Source organism: Cupressus sempervirens, chromosome 8, assembly GCF_028749045.1.
Source record: "Cupressus sempervirens isolate cs-2001-9-10 chromosome 8, ASM2874904v1, whole genome shotgun sequence".
NCBI lineage: Eukaryota > Viridiplantae > Streptophyta > Pinopsida > Cupressales > Cupressaceae > Cupressus > Cupressus sempervirens.
In genome coordinates this window covers 43,690,881-43,708,235 of record NC_143125.1, presented here as the reverse complement: position 1 = coordinate 43,708,235, position 17,355 = coordinate 43,690,881, and positions in this window count along the sequence as shown.

Below are 17,355 nucleotides of genomic sequence, written 5' to 3'. Positions count from 1 at the left end.
CAATAGTCTTATAGAACCACATGAGGTGGTTAATAAATGCTATGAATACTATGAGGAATGCTAACCCATTGCCAACAAGACATATGTATGAAATAAGTGGTTCAACCTTGAACCCACTAGTTAATAGATTTCTAGTATAAAATGAATGTAGAAACAACAAGGTTGCACATTGAAAAGTTTTTTTCAATGCTAGTAAAAGCTAAGTTTTAGAGAATTGAAATTGCTATGGAAATAATGGCCAAACTCCAATTATAGAAAGAGGTAGCAACTGCAACAAAGAAGAAGCCAAGGGTATCAAGAAAATATGTTGCTAAGCCAAATAATCTTGAGTAATTTGAAGATTAAAAAGTTGAAAAAAATGGAGATGTAGCTTACCAATAAAGCTCCTTTAAGTCCTAAACTAGGTGTGGAAGTTTAGGCAAAACTTCAGGTAAAGCAAGAGTCCACTGTTGAACTAGAGGAAAAAGGAGAAGAAACTAGTGTGAAGAAGTCAAGCTTAGCCAACCCCACAAAGTGTGAGACTTACCATAGGAAAAGGAATGAGTAGGAAAAGAATGAGGAAATAAAAGCTCCATCGAAACTAGAGACCAAAAAAGATTCAACTGAAATAAACATCTATGTTGAAGTGGTAGAGACAAAAAAGAGAGGTAAGAGGCCACCAAATCCACTATCAATAGATGATATTTTTGCTAACATTATGCATAATGGAAACTATAATAGTTTGGAAACAAGATATTTAAAATTTAATGATGAAAAAAAGAATAAGGTAGTTAATTTTGTACCAATAAGCATTAGGATCTTTGGTAGGTCATTAGAGGTAAGGAAAAAGATGTCTAACAAACTATTTGACATTGTAATTAAGAAATGGCAAGAATGGATCATTCAATACAAAGGAATATTAGATGATGCCCTTGTGCAGATGAGGATGGAGTACACCAAGTAAGAGAGAATGGTGTTGGTAGAAGCATACAAACAAGATTTTGTATGTAGGAGAATGTAGGTTTATTCACTATTGGTGAATTAAAAGAAGTATTTGAGAATGCAGTAAAGAACTAAAACACAGTGACTAAATAGCTAGGAGAGTTCAACATAAATAAAAAGGAGAAAGATTCACTTCACTCTCATAGTGTAGTAAAAGGAAAATGCATAATATCTCAGAAAAAGAAAAAGAAGAAATACAAGGGACGATTAAGACCAAGTAAAGATGAGGAAGGACATGTAGAATATTTACCTGAGATACCTACAAATGTTAATCACCTTACATCACCAAGGTAAAAAGTACAACCCAATTTGTTGAAGGATAAAATGTCTGAAAAGGAGGATACAATGGTAAGGCACAATCACCAGAGAAAATAAAGAAGGAGAAATCTAATGAAGAACCCAAGATAATCATGCTAGTAGAGATTGTGAAACAAAAGTCACTTGGGAAACAAGAAAAGGCCAAAAAGGAACAAAAAGAGAAGTCACCCAAAAAAGGAGTCACATATCAAAAAGAGAAAACATCGTAGAAGAGGAAACACTTGTTAGAAAGGACTCTTGAGAAAAGGAGAAAACTCCTAATGCAAAAAAGAAAAGAAAAAAGGAGGTCACTCTTGAAAAAGAGAAAAGTCTCTCAAGAAAGAAAAGACACTAGAAAAGGAGAAAACTATGGAGAAGGAGAAAATACTAAAAAGGATTCAAATCATACAAAATAAAATACCCCTAAAAAGGAGAAGACTCCAGTCCCAAAGGAGGAAGATAAACAAGAGAAAGAAAAATCCCTTGTAAGAGAAGTTACACCTACTAAATACATGATTTAAAAAAGTAGGTACAAAGGGTAGAGAAGTGTAAAGATGATAGAGTCTTCCAAGAGGAAGCTAAGATTGGATGAAAAAACTAGAAAGAAGAAGAAGAGAAAGGGTTATCATGGCTCACCCTCATAATCTAGCTCAAAAGATTACATAGACTTATATGAATAGGACACTAAAGAAGAGATTGAGAAGAACTCAATCAACAAGAATTGGAGAAAGTGAAGGAGAATATTGCCAAACTAAATTCAAAAGAACATAATGCATAGTCCAAATTTAGTTCAATAGTATGAAAATCTTGACCAGGCAAGAAAAAGACAAAAAAATTGAAAGAGAATTGGTTAAAACTAGATATCTGATTATTGGACAAGCATCTAAGATCACCTATGATGCAAAAATAGATCTTATCGATCAACTTAAATAGACAGTTGACAATATTGAATAATAAATTGAAGATATAGAGAAAGTATCTAGGAATAAAGTCAAAGAAGTGAGTCTAGAAAAGCTCATAAATCTTATTGATCTCAGGAAGGTCCCTCTTGTTGTGATGTGGAGCGTAATCAACCTCAAATGTTATTTTTTCTCACTTTATTCGGTGCATTTTCCCCCTATATTATTACTACAAGGGTTTGGGAGAAGCACCCCTTGTAGGGTCCAAGGGAAGATCCCCAAGTGTGCTCCTTGTCATTGTACAGGGTGAGGTTGAGGGGAAACACCCCTAAAAGCTCGATTGACTTTATTATTGCAAAAGGTATCAACTTCTATTTTACTATTGGATGAGTTATTCTACCCCTAATTTTGTAAGAAAAAAAAAAATTGTATAAAATAGCTTAGGTTTATGGATTCATAATGCAATATGAGATTGTAGCTTCTTGAGATAGTATCGAGTTGTAAGAGATTGTACGTTGTAATCAGGTTCTAATTACTAGATAATAAGATTACTAGACTCGATGTTTGGTGGACATAGCATATGGATTGAGCGAACCATGTTAAATATTTGTGTCTTGTGTTTTCTTTTGTACAATTTATTATTATTTGATATAAGTTTTATTTGTGTAGACACCCTAAAATTGGCAAAGGCCTAACCAACAAAAATTTAAGATAAAATCAAAAAAATGCAGAAAATAATGGACTTTAAAATCAATTACAGTGCCAAGTTGTTTGATTGATTAATTAATTAATTACATAAACCCTTGATCAAATTCAAAAAGAAAAAAATCACCTTCAAAGAGGAAATTCAATTCATAAAATTGAAAAATAAAATAAAAAGGAAAAAGATAAAGACAAAAAGTTGAAAAGAAATGAAACATTTAATAAATCAACTAAAATCATTTATCCTCTCAAAATTGAAATACACCATTTTTTGGAATTTAAAATAATTGAAAATCCCTATTTAACCTCACAAACCAAGTCTGAAGGACTATTCCTCTTGGGGTCCTATGAGATATTTTTAGTTCCACTCTTACCCTAAGCAAAAGGTACATCCTAGATCTTTACCCGAACCCCCTTCTGAAATCATTTAAATAGTTGGGGAAAATCAAGAGCAAAGGACCCAAGTTCTATGCATCCCTAATTTAGGCATATTAGAGCTATCATTTTGATCTTCTATTTAGCATAATTGTTATATAGATTTTAGTATCATTTTAGCAACCTTTAAGCATTATTTAGCATCGTTTATTCTCATGCATACACATATCTTTAGTATTTTCATGTTCTTATCTTGATACATATTGCACTTCATGTTGGAAATTTGATTGAAAAACTCATTGTTGAAGATCAAAGAGGGAGATTGTTGCAAAGAAGGAAGATTTTTATTTTCAATCATTGTTTTATCATTGATGTCAAACCTAATATTTGTAGGAAGGACATTTTCTTATAAGATTAAAGTACTATCACTTAGTTGATTGATGAAGAGGATTTGATCAACAAGATGTAACAAGAGCACCTAAGGGAGAGGTTGATTTATGATGTCGTAATGAAGTACAAGGATCAGTTAAGACAATGGTTAAATGATGTATTGATAAAATATTCAAGGATACAAAGGTTGCTCACACTTAGAAACATTGGAGGAAGAAGTTGTAAAAAGGTTGAGGTCAAAGATTAAACTAAGATTATTAGTGGATGTTGAGAAAGTTAGTTGAAGCCAAGCAAATTTTTAGTTGGATCCGAGTAACAAGAAATTCTAGTGTGTGCCAAGTGATCTTTAGGTGCCAAGTGAAGTTTAGGTGCTGAGAATCAAAAAAATCTTAGTTGGTGCCGAGTGATCTTCAAGTGCCAAGCATCAAGAAATACATAGTTAACGCCGAGTAACATAGCATGTGCCGAGCACTAGTATTTCAATAGTGTTGAGCTATTGCATTAGTTCAAATGATGAAGATTCATCAAATTTGAGCTGACAAAGTAGTTACCTTGAATTTTTTTAATGAGTTGGAAAATAAGGATGATCAACTGTTGGCACAGAATTCTATGTAAACCATTTTTGAGTGAATTCAAGAGGATTATTCAAGAGGTTTCTAGAGAAAGTAAAATATGGGTTAGATGCAATGAATCCTACCTAATTCATATGAATTTAAATTAAAGAATGGAAGAATAAAGTGGGAAAAGGAACTCCAAGACTCCTAGTTAAGAAGTCATAGACCAATAAGAAAAAGTTGTTGCTGATGCTATTGCTATTGAAGTGCCAAATTCTAAAGTGCTTAGAAGGATGTCAAGGAGAAGACATCTAGGAGAAGGAAGAGCATAGAGGCTCTACTTCTACAAGTGGTCTTGAAAAGATGATTGCACTAGTACATTAAGCATGGAGACTCAAGGAGACTAAGCTTGAAAGGAGGGCAAGCTGTCAGAGTTGCAAAGATTGAAGGCTAGCCAATGGTATGCTCTAGGAAGTGATATGAGATCTGCAAGTTAAGTTGTATATTGTAGTTAGGTCAAAGATTTTCTAATACTCTCTAGCAATTATATTAGATAAGAGAAAATCCTATGGACTTAGGTTGGCCTAACAGCCATTTGTAAATCCTTTAATAGGGTGACATTCCAAGTGAATGTTCTAAAGTCCTCTAACTAGGCCCACTTCTAATAGGGTGGTTAAATCCTCTAACAAGGTCCCATCTAATAGTGTGCTATATGTCTTTAATAGGGTAGGCCTTTCACAAGGCATCACTTTAGAAGAGTGAGAATTGAGTAGCATGTTACTAGTGGTTTTTCCCAAATTGGATTTCTATGTAAATCATTGTGTTATGTGTTGATTTCTTATGTGTTATGCTTGCATGTTGATTTATAGTAACTTGCTAGTTTGAAAAGTTAAAGCTTGGATGAATGAATGGTTGAATGGGCTCACTATACTTAGTGAAAAGTTTGAATAGGACATTTGGACCTTGAATAATTGATTCACCCACCAAGCAAATTTTTAGTTGGATCCGAGTAACAAGAAATTCTAGTGCGTGCCAAGTGATCTTTAGGTGCCAAGTGAAGTTTAGGTGCCGAGCATCAAAAAAATCTTAGTTGGTGCCGAGTGATCTTCAAGTGCCAAGCATCAAGAAATACATAGTTAACGCCGAGTAACATAGCATGTGCCGAGCACTAGTATTTCAATAGTGTTGAGCTATTGCATTAGTTCAAATGATGAAGATTCATCAAATTTGAGATGACAAAGTAGTTACCTTGAATTTTTTTAATGAGTTGGAAAATAAGGATGATCAACTGTTGGCACAGAATTCTATGTAAACCATTTTTGAGTGAATTCAAGAGGATTATTCAAGAGGTTTCTAGAGAAAGTAAAATATGGGTTAGATGCAATGAATCCTACCTAATTCATATGAATTTAAATTAAAGAATGGAAGAATAAAGTGGGAAAAGGAACTCCAAGACTCCTAGTTAAGAAGTCATAGACCAATAAGAAAAAGTTGTTGCTGATGCTATTGCTATTGAAGTGCCAAATTCTAAAGTGCTTAGAAGGATGTCAAGGAGAAGACATCTAGGAGAAGGAAGAGCATAGAGGCTCTACTTCTACAAGTGGTCTTGAAAAGATGATTGCACTAGTACATTAAGCATGGAGACTCAAGGAGACTAAGCTTGAAAGGAGGGCAAGCTGTCAGAGTTGCAAAGATTGAAGGCTAGCCAATGGTATGCTCTAAGAAGTGATATGAGATCTGCAAGTTAAGTTGTATATTGTAGTTAGGTCAAAGATTTTCTAATACTCTCTAGCAATTATATTAGATAAGAGAAAATCCTATGGACTTAGGTTGGCCTAACAGCCATTTGTAAATCCTTTAATAGGGTGACATTCCAAGTGAATGTTCTAAAGTCCTCTAACTAGGCCCACTTCTAATAGGGTGGTTAAATCCTCTAACAAGGTCCCATCTAATAGTGTGCTATATGTCTTTAATAGGGTAGGCCTTTCACAAGGCATCACTTTAGAAGAGTGAGAATTGAGTAGCATGTTACTAGTGGTTTTTCCCAAATTGGATTTCTATGTAAATCATTGTGTTATGTGTTGATTTCTTATGTGTTATGCTTGCATGTTGATTTATAGTAACTTGCTAGTTTGAAAAGTTAAAGCTTGGATGAATGAATGGTTGAATGGGCTCACTATACTTAGTGAAAAGTTTGAATAGGACATTTGGACCTTGAATAATTGATTCACCCACCATCCTCTCAATTATTATAAAGAATTTCTAACAATTTCTATTAGAGCCATCTGCTGATTTAGTTTCAAGGTATTAGAAGCAGGAAGATCAAGATGTCCAAAAGAGAAGTTCCCAAGCTCAACAAAGACAACTTTGTTGCATGGTAGAGTCTGATGAAATTGCACCTTGGATCAATAGGTGACTATGCGCAAACCTCAATTGGAATAGAACATGTAAATTTAGCAAGACCTCTTCCTGCAGATGATTTGAACAAAAAGGAGCACAATCAAGCAATGCTAGAGATTGCCTCTACACTTAATTATGCAAAATATGATGACATCAAAGATTGTGACACTACATTAAAAATGTGCAATGCCTTATCAAATATCTATGGAGGAGATCAGAATGTCTAGAGAGCAAAGAGAGAAAGTCTAAGAGGAAAGTTTGATGACATGAAAATAGAGGAAGGTGAAAATGTTGCTCAATATGCTACAAGAATGAAAGAAGTGGTAAGTGCAATAAGAAGTCTAGGTGGTCAATTGGAAGAAGAAACTATCATCAACAAATAATTAAGAACTCTACTCCCTATCTATGCTATTAGTGTTTCAGTCATCCAAGAGCTAAGGTGTGTACAAGGAAACACGCTAACCTTTGGAGGAATAGTGGGAAGACTTACTGCATTTGAATTTTCCAATTTTGATAACTACAAACCCGATAACCTTGAATCTACTTTCAAGGCCAAGGTGACAATAAAAGACATTGAGGAGGAGAAATCAAGCAAAAAGAGAAGAAAAGGAAAACATGCATCCAGTGATAGCAGTGCAGATGAGGAAGATCTGGAACAATTAGAAGCACTACTAGCTACGAGATTCCATAGAGGAAAAGGTAAATTCAAAGGTAAGATCCATATCATATGTTTCAATGGTAATGAAGTAGGTCATATTGCTGCAAGGTGTACACAGAAGAAAAACTATAAAGAAGGAAACAAGTACAAGAATAAGAGAGAAGATGATAACAAAGACTACAAGGAGAAAGGCAAGAGATGCTACATTATTGAAGAAGATTTGTATGAGAATAATGAAGAAGTAGTCTATGTGGCTATGAAGGATGAACTAGATAAAGATGAAGATGAAGCAATAGCATTGGTTACTTGTGTGAACAAGAATGACAAATGAATCATGTTGGAGTTTTAAAACTACTGAGTAGTAGAGTGCTTCAATACCAAAATGATAACACTTATGAAACCTAAGGATTAGCCACTTTCTATTTTCAATTACATATGCAAACCATCTGGACCCAACATCAACAAAACCAAGAATGGTTTCCTTCACTTTAGGCTTTACAAAACCAAGGTGGATATACCCAAGGGATGACTCAATTTGACTGTTTTTGTGCAAGAACTACATTAGTTTCATTCCGATTCTCATCTTGAATTCTCAAACACATAACTATTTGTGACACTTTGAATAGAATACATCGCATATGGCAGATTTGGTCATAAATTCTTCTATAAATTTGCAAGTGGTCTCAGCAATAGTGGCTAACTAAGGCTAAAATATTTCATGCAAATAATTATTGACTAACTTTGAAGATCTTCAAGAAATAAAAGTAAAATTGATTGTAATTTTGCATTTGATACCCATCTATGATCTATTTATCTTCCAACTAAATTAATTTGACCAGTTCCTAATTCAAAGTCTACTACAATTCCATAGATTTGATTTGTTGCCTTAAAACAAATATCATCAGTAATTCGTACTAGAATTTATCATTTAAAACATCCTTCCCATTACTACAACAATCTTATCAAATTCATCAAAGCTTTACTTAATTCATTGAACTAATAGTAGTGATGAAAAGATATACAACCTAAATGGATTGTTATCAATTGCACAAGCTTTTACTCACACAACATAAAGATAACTAAGTAATCAAAAGGAGACAAAATTCAGAAAGAACTGATATGGGGACAGCTCATAATTTGTATTCATTTTCTTTGAAAATTGTATACACTTGCAGTAAACTCAGAATGACCTTAGAAAGAAACACTAAAATCATTCTATATTAATGTATTCTCAGAAAAATTGCAGAGAAGATACATCATAAATCTTGCTCAAATTACTGGACCAAAAATAAACTAAGTATATCACTAAAAGCATTAGAAATCAGACCCTTCTCTAGCCCTGGAATCTCACTTATATACTATGAGATGCAACAAGCTTTAGGCATAGAGAATTGATAGGTTTCCTTTACAAAAGATATTTACATATACCTATCATAAAAAGACAAAATTGTGAGTAACAAAAGGATTTTTGGATCAAACATTCCTTTTGGTGGGTCCCTTTCTGTTACATCCTCTTATGTTGTTGATTTGACTACTAATTTGATTCCTCTATGTATGCAATTGCCAAGCTAGCTAATGATAAAGGGTGCTCTAATGATTGCAAGTTAATCTTTACCTGAGGGTTCTCTTTATCTTCATCTTGTACTATCAGAATTACTTATACTCTCTCTGTGTTCTCAGTTGTGTCAGTACCTTGAGATTGTGGGCCTGCAACTGAAACTGATTGGTCACCTTTATCCTTTTCTTCATGTTGGCCTTGTGTAGTAGTGTCAATAATTTTAATCTCATCATCCTGCACCTCATCACTATTAGTTTCAACTTCCTCAAATTGTTCACCAGGAGCAATTTTTTCCATCCACTTGTCAAATAATGTATCATCTAGCCAATCAAATTGAAGAATATCCTATTGCTTCCTGATAACAAACTCTACTTTATTGTCAATATTAATGAATTCTTATTTCAAAGAATCAAAGAATAATTGAACTTTTACCATTTCTTCTATAGTTGTAGCCCACCATGCATGCCCCTTTTCATTGATAACTTTATTCATTCTTAGGCAAAATAAATCATCTAACTGCTTGGTCTATTCATCTTTACTTTTCAATTTATTTCTTCTATCTAGGGCACAAGGGAATAAGCTAAACCTTTGGCTCTTATATCTATCTAAGTAGCCAAAAATTATTCTTTGTAAGTGAATTATCTTTTCATAAAACTCTGGGAGATCAACAACAATGTCATAGGTTCTCTCAATTTGATCATGTGATGTCCTTATAACAAAGTAACATAAAAAGGTCACCTCTCTCCTCCTTTATTCCTTTCGCCATTTGTTTACAATAGGCCTTAAAGCCTCATCATTTGGTTTCAATTCATTTCAAATACTCACCACCCTAGCCAATTGGTCATAAACTAATGGCCATTCAATTTTATTAGCCAAGTATGTAAGAGCTTTTCTCAATTTATCCTCATATTGTGCATTTAACTCTACATGCAGTGCCCACAACTTTCTTTTTTCTTCCTCAAAATCTTCTGTTGTGTAGTATTCTATCCTTTGAGGTGTATCTGGTATTTCTATGAGGGGGGTGGATTTAAAAGGTTCAACTGGGGGGTGAGGCTATGTTAATCTTGGCTTTTTGGACCTCCCCATTAGCTTGTTCTCAAGCTCAATTCTCTTTTTAACCTCTTTATTATAGGCCTCTAGAATTGTTTCATATTTTCTTAGTAATTCAAACATGGCCTATTCTTCCTTCTTAATAGTGGCCAAAATAAATGAGGATGAATCCACATTCCAATATGATGCTTGCACATGAGAGGTATCAACAACTCTCCTTACAATTATGTTTACCATCAATCCAGACTCATCTAGTTGTGATAATGTGGCTCTAGATCCTCTTCTTAATGACTAGTTGACCAATGTAGCTTGATCTTGAATAAATGTGGTACCTTAGAAGTCTTTTTTATTTTGATCTTGCAAATTCAATTTATTTAAATAGAATTGAAAACTAAGGCATTAGCAATGTCCCAATTTGGTAACAATAAAATGTTAGATGCCCTCACCATTTGTCTTCCCTCTTTAGGGCTTATATTCTAAAATTATTTTATCATTTCTTCTTTTTTTTGGTTCTCAATGGAGGCTTCATCCATTTCTGGATGCTCTATTTTCAACCTTTTACATCTTTCTTTAAAATTGTCCATGTTCACCCTCCATTCAAATTACTAGAAAGCCCTAGGATTTACAAAGCTATCATCAGCCAAAAATTGATGACTTTCTTGTTCTAACATAGGGTCCAATTCCCTGCCTCCATAGTCAACTATTGTTAGATCCAAACTTGGTGGAGGAGGTTCTTGAGCGTTACCCTCATTTAACTTTGCTTGGGTAATAAAAATACCTCCTTGTGATCCAATTTGCTCAACTTGCTCATCAATGAGTTGCTCCTCAATTCTAATGGGGGTTTGGGAAGGTGAGTACTCCTCGACATGAGGTTCCTCTTCCCTTATTATCTTTCTCCTCTTAGGAGAAGGTTCAAGAGGCCTTTCTTCAAGAACAGCACTGGTAGATCCAACTATCTATTTTCCTTTATCTATAATGGGCCTTTGATTCTGAATGACAGTATATCTTGGCCTCCTATGAACAATTAATGGACCTACTCCTATATTGGGAGTGAAACCCAATATCCTCATTATTTCCCTGGCCTTATTTGGAAAAGAATTAATGAAATATTACTTCTTCTCATTCATTGCCTCCATTATTTTAGGGAATGTATTCATAATCTTATTGAATTTATTTGTAGTAGTTACAATATTACTTAAAGGGCTATAATCTTCATCAAAACAATTAATAAAATTCAAAACTTTTGAGTAGACTCTCCATTTTTCTTTCTTTGTCTCCTGCTCCTATAGAGAGTACTCATTTCTTATTATATCTTTATGAAAATAAAATTCATGCTCAACTTTATCAAGCTTGATCCTATGCCTAAGAGCCAAATGATAGAAACTCTCTGTATCACAAAAATGAGGGTGAGAGACAGCCATCTTATACTGATCCAAAATTTTATGCAAAAAGAGCCAATCCCCTTTGGTAATCACAAACTGGTGCGCCATAGCACAAGTAGGAAAAATTGACCCCAGTGACCTTTTCAATAGAAACATCTCCTCCACTCCTAATGACCACAATAATTCAGCCATTCCTACCTTCAAAGGTACTTGGTAGGGAAATACATGGGGGCTCCCCCTAAAACCATAAATTTTGAAAATAATAGAAATAGAATAAGGAATAATATCTCCCCAATTATGTGAAACTTTCAAATTATGGGGGTTATCCATAGGCCTAATGAGATTCATTAGTGCCTTGGGGATTCTAGGATTGTCACTTAATATGAGGCATCTCAATTTGGAGGCAAAATACCTATCAAATCTACCAAAACTAGCCTTATCTACCTCTTAGGTCATATCTACACTCCACAACTAGACTGGTAGTGCTTCCCCATCCTCCTCTTTGTTCAATTTCATCTCTTTACCAAAATATGCCACCCCTTTAAACAAGAACATGTGCATTAATAGAGAATAGTGCTCCAAGGTATTCTCCACTTTCCCTTTGGCAATTCCAACCAAACCAACATGGATTTCTTCAGCTAACAAGGAAGCAAAATCAAAAATAAGATTTGCACCAAAAGAGGCAATTTGAACCATCATATACATAAGGCCAATGGGCATGAAATCCTACTCAGCTTCACCAAAAACATGACATAGGGTCTTGTATATTTCTATAGCCTAAGAAGTGAAAAGGTTCTTCTTAAAAGGTTCCCTAGAGGCTACAGTGATTACTAGTAAAGTTCCTATTGTGCCAATATCTTCCCTTAGTGCACCTCCCCTAATCACATCCATTTTTGCCTTGTATTCATTTTCTAGTTCTGGCAGATTAATTGGCACATGATAATCTAACAATGGCTCTAGGTGAAAAACCTCTCTAATTTCCTCACAACTAATTAAAATTAGAGGAACACCATCATTTCTTCTCACCACCCTAATAGCTTGGTCATAATTCTTGGCAATGGATTCAAGAAAATCATAATCCATGAAAACACTTGGGACTACTAATTTTTCCAAATCAAAATTTTAGATGTTAGCATGTGGGGCAAACAAATTCCTCTCTGAAAATCATTTTTTGAACAAAACAAGACCAATTTTTATAGTTGTTGCATCCTAACCCAATTCCCTTTCTCATACAAGCCATTAGCAATCTTAAGCCTGGGGTTTAAGGAAATTAACTTCTTAGCTTGTGCAAGTTTAGTGGTGGACTTTGGGAGTAATTCTAGCAAATCATCATGAACATTCCTATTCATATAATTTACTTGCCTAGAAAATGCTTTCTTGGGAGGCATATTGACTGTAATTCACAAGAACTAGAATGCTACAAAGGTTATAATATTAGTACTTACTTGATTTGCCAAAACTTGTTCTTCTCTGAACCTCTGCAATAGCTCACATACGAATGCAGGATTACTTTACATCTTTTCTAGGCTTAACACAGTATCATTAGTAGGCTCTTGTGCTCAGAAAATGTGAAATCTTTGTTTGCGTGAGACTAAAAATGGAAAAATCTCCTGTATTATAATCTATTTTTCTCACATGCGAAGCTTTCATTCATCATAAATGTACAAAATAGAGAAATAGAGTGGCATCACATTTCCTTTTAATTTTGCGCCATTGATCCTAGAAAAATCCTCTGATCCAAGAATGAAAATTGGGTTGAATCACCTTTCTTCTTAACACGTTGACAGTCAAGCCAATAAAATTGTAAGAATTTGCCTAAGGGAAAAATTCACCCAAGAACTAAGAACTCAAACACAAGCACAACTGTAGACAAAAAATGGAGAGAGTATGATTAGAATAGTAATGTATTCAATAACTTGGTTCTCATAGAGTACACTAGGAGTGCTTGAATATAAAGGCCTCAAGAGAGCTTCTAGAATGCATAGAAGTTAGTACCATGAAGTGTCATACAACCAAGCACATGTCCACCAGATATGGATTATCTTGCATTAAGCATGGAAGTAAGTGCGGTGATGTGAGGATAAGTCTACAAGGGTGGGACATGCAAATCAGTGTTGTACACACCATGTGCTCAAATAGAGTTGCATACTCCTGTGTTGTCAACATGACAACTCACAAGGTGTGCAAACTCCTAAGTGTCTCACAAATAAAAATAATAAAGTAATGAAAAATAATTAAATAATGCATTAACCTAAGTAAACTTAAGTAAGTGTAAATAGTAAAGTACATATTTACACCAACACCCCCCCTTAAGTGCAAGTTAGGGGAATGCCCTTAAGCTTAAAAACTAGGATGAAGATGCATAATGGGTCCTAGCTACGAGGCCATGTAAGGTACCCATGTACATAATGAAATGCAATCTCCCATAAAGTGGGGAAAGAGGGAAAACCTCATGGGAAAAACCCTCCGCCAAAAAGAGAGATGAAAGAGGATGCATCGATGGATGGAGTAATCAAGACCCCCCCTTTACGACATACATCCAGTATATACAAAAGAGAATAAGAGAAGGAAGAGAGAGAGAATAGGCTCTCCCCCCCCCCAAAAGAAGAATGCCAACAAGTGAAAGCTACTCCGATGAAGAAGCTGGTCCAAGAATGAAGAATATTGTTCCTCCCCTTAGGAAGAAACAATGCCCAAGGTACAGTTCTGAAGATGTGTGTTGGCCCTAAAACCTACTCAAGTATCCCTATACTGATGCTGAAGTTCACCCTTTCCAACTGTGCTGAAAAGAATGAATGCAGATTTGGCAAGGATGTTTGTTGAACCTGTTCCATTGAACCATCTGTGTCCTCTACTGACAAAGAGACCTCCACTAATTGTTTTTCATAAGGATCCACAATCACACCAACCTAATCAGATTGATCATGTAGAGAATGGACATGAGGGTCAGAGTGAGCCCTCACAACAACTGTAGAAGAATCATCATCAATGAGAAGATGTAAGTCCTCAAGTCTGTCTCCCAAGTCAAATGAAGGTGGAGCTAGAAGATGAGATGTACCATGCTAAGATGGACCTTTCACTGTGGCAATATAAGGATGTGGACTAGACGGATGTGACCTCTCACTGAAACGGTCGATAGAACCCCATGTGTCTGAAGCTGTTGAAGCACTATCACTAGTGTCACTATCAGTTTCCACAATGTATGATGTGTGGAGAGGAGTAGAGGACAAGCTCGAAGAACTTTCCTCAAATTGAACATCCTTCTCCACAAAAATCTCATGAGTCTCTGGATCCATAAGTATGTAAGCCTTTGGATTGTCTTCATAACCAATAAAGGTACAAGGCCTAGGTGGTGGTGCCTTGCAACTCCTGGAAGAAAGGTTTGCCCATGCTAGACAACCAAAGACTCTAAGGTGACTCACAACTGGTTTTCTGCCACACTATGCCTCAAAAGGAGTCTTGCCATCTAAGGCTGGATGAGGAGACCTATTAAGTATGTGAGTAGCACTACTAATGGCTTCAACTTCTAATGTAGGATCAAGAGACTTGGCCTTAATCATGCAACTTGCCATTTTCTTGAGAGTCCTAATCCTCATAGTTGCAACATCTATCTTGTGCAGACTAAATGTTGGTGAGTTATGAAGATCAATCCCCTCAATTTTGCAAAAGTTCTTAAGTCTTCTATCAACATATCTATTCTCATTGTCCACCCTTAGTACTTTGATGACTTTTCTTGACTTGTGTTCAACATGAGTCTTGAAATCTTGAAGCTTATGAACTACTTCATTCTTGTGATGAAGGAAAAAGACCCAAGTGAATCTTGAAAAGTCATCAACAAATGTGAGTATATAGCAGCCTTGGCTAACAAAAGTCACTACAAATGGTCTTGCTAATACCATGTGAACAAGCTAAAGAACAATTGGAGCTCGATAAGAATTCCCTTTATCATACTTCTCCTTGAGATGCATATCCACTGAACAAGATGAACACTCCCCCTTAGAAAAGTTGATATTGGGTAGACCTTTGACTATGTGTTTTGAGAAAAGTTGCTAAAGATAGCAGAAATCAAGGTGACCAAATCGCTCATGCCAAAAGTTGATGTTTGAATTAGAGTGAGTTAACAAGGCTTGAGAAGAACTCTTAGGCACAAAATGGGAGAAGGAATAAAGCCTCCTATCATCATTGACTTTCCCAATTGGTACCAATGAATAATCTTTGAGACTGTGCACCATCACTAAATCGGGAAGGAACTCAACCTTATGACTATCTCCAAGGTGAGTGATTTGGTAAACTAATAGGAGATTAGAGATGAGTTTGGGAACATAGAGAACATCTTTGAATTCCCCATCTTCCATTTCTAGATGTCCTTTCCCTTCAACTTCCATCTTAGCATCATCTCCCATGAAGATGTGTGGTACCTGTGACTGCTTCAATGAAGAAAAATCTTGCTTTGAAGAACCCATGTGGTAGGAGGCACTGAGTCAAGTATCCATTCCGAAGAAGAACTTGTGTTGGCCATAAGTGCTTGACCTTTACCCTTTGAAGAGTTAGGAGTAGAATCCTTGGAAATACCTAGCACTTGAATCTTATTCTTCTTGAGTAGATTTTCTAACTCATCGATTATTTTTGTTTTGCAATGATGCTCGTCATGATTTGGCTTTTTACAATATGCACAAAAGAGTTTGTCTTTCTTTTCATTACTTCCCTTCTTGTTTGAATAAGAACCACATTGTTGAGAGGAGTCATGTTGTGTCTCAGATTATGCTTTCTACTTCCATTGCTTCTTCTTGTTGTTGCTTTTTCCCCCTTGACTAGATTTATGATCATCACGGGCTACTAAGGCTTTGGTCTTAGATGACTTGAGAAGGCCAAAATCTACCAATTGAGATTGTTCAACAATCAACATGTCTACAAATCCATCAAAGAAAGGTTTCTGGTAAGAAAATCCCATGGTCAACTTGTGAGTATTAAAACTCGAAACAAAGTTGGCGTACTCAGAAGGTAGCCACTTTAGGATGTGATGAATCAACCTATCATCCTTCATGGGATTTCCACAATCTTTTAGAAGTGCCCTATACTCATTGAATTTGATGATATAATCTTGAATTGTGTCATAATTCTTAGGATCTAAGAGAAGTAGATCATCCTCAATCTGAAATCCCATTTCTTCATCCACTTTACCATACAACTGTTCAAGTTTGTCCCAAGCTTCTTTAGAGTCTAAAAAAATTTTAATGTGGAAGAGAAGATTTCTATGTACACAACTCCTAATTACACCTAAAGCCTGATGGTCTTGTCTTTTCCAGTCAATGAGTTGTTTAGCATCAGTAGGTTGGGTAATTATACCATCAACATATAAACTATATCATTTTTCCATTAATCTACTCCATGCAATATCTTTCCAAGTAGAATAGTTGCGTGAAGTTAGAGGAGGAAATTTAAAACCCATGATGTAGAAATGAAAGAGCACAATAGAGAGACACAAAAAACACAGTACACCCCCCCCCCCTTTTCACTCAATCAGAAGACCCCCCCAAAAAAGATGTTGTTGGCACTTTATAAGTAGTGCGTTTACAATGAGCCACTTGTCAAAATGAAAAAAGTGGAATTGCTGATTTGGCTTTTACAACTACCTTATGAGGCTAAAATATGTCACTTAAGCATTGTAGCTTAGTTTTACAAGAATTTTGAAAAAGAACCAAAGCTTTACAATGCCAAAGAAGCCTAATTCTAAAAGTGATAAATTGGTCCACACAACCCTAGAATTTGACTTTAGATTTGGAAAGTAGACAAAAAAATATGCATTTTAAAAAAAAACAAAACTTGAAAAAGTGATCAGATGTGCCCGTACAGAGCTTTTGAAGTTGCAAAATGTAGGATTATGTAGGTACAGTCACCAAAAAATGAAAATTCTACAAAATTTGTGCACCAAAACTAGAAAAAAAAACCGCCACTAGAAAATTTAGGAAATTTTACCTAATTTCAAAAAAAATTGCACTTGAATCGGAGTCCAAATGTCCAAGTTACGAGCTTACAAAGTTAGGCTGCCAAACTAAAAAGCAATCTAGAGAGGGGTCTAGAGGAGAAATTGTGAGTCTAAATTTGATGG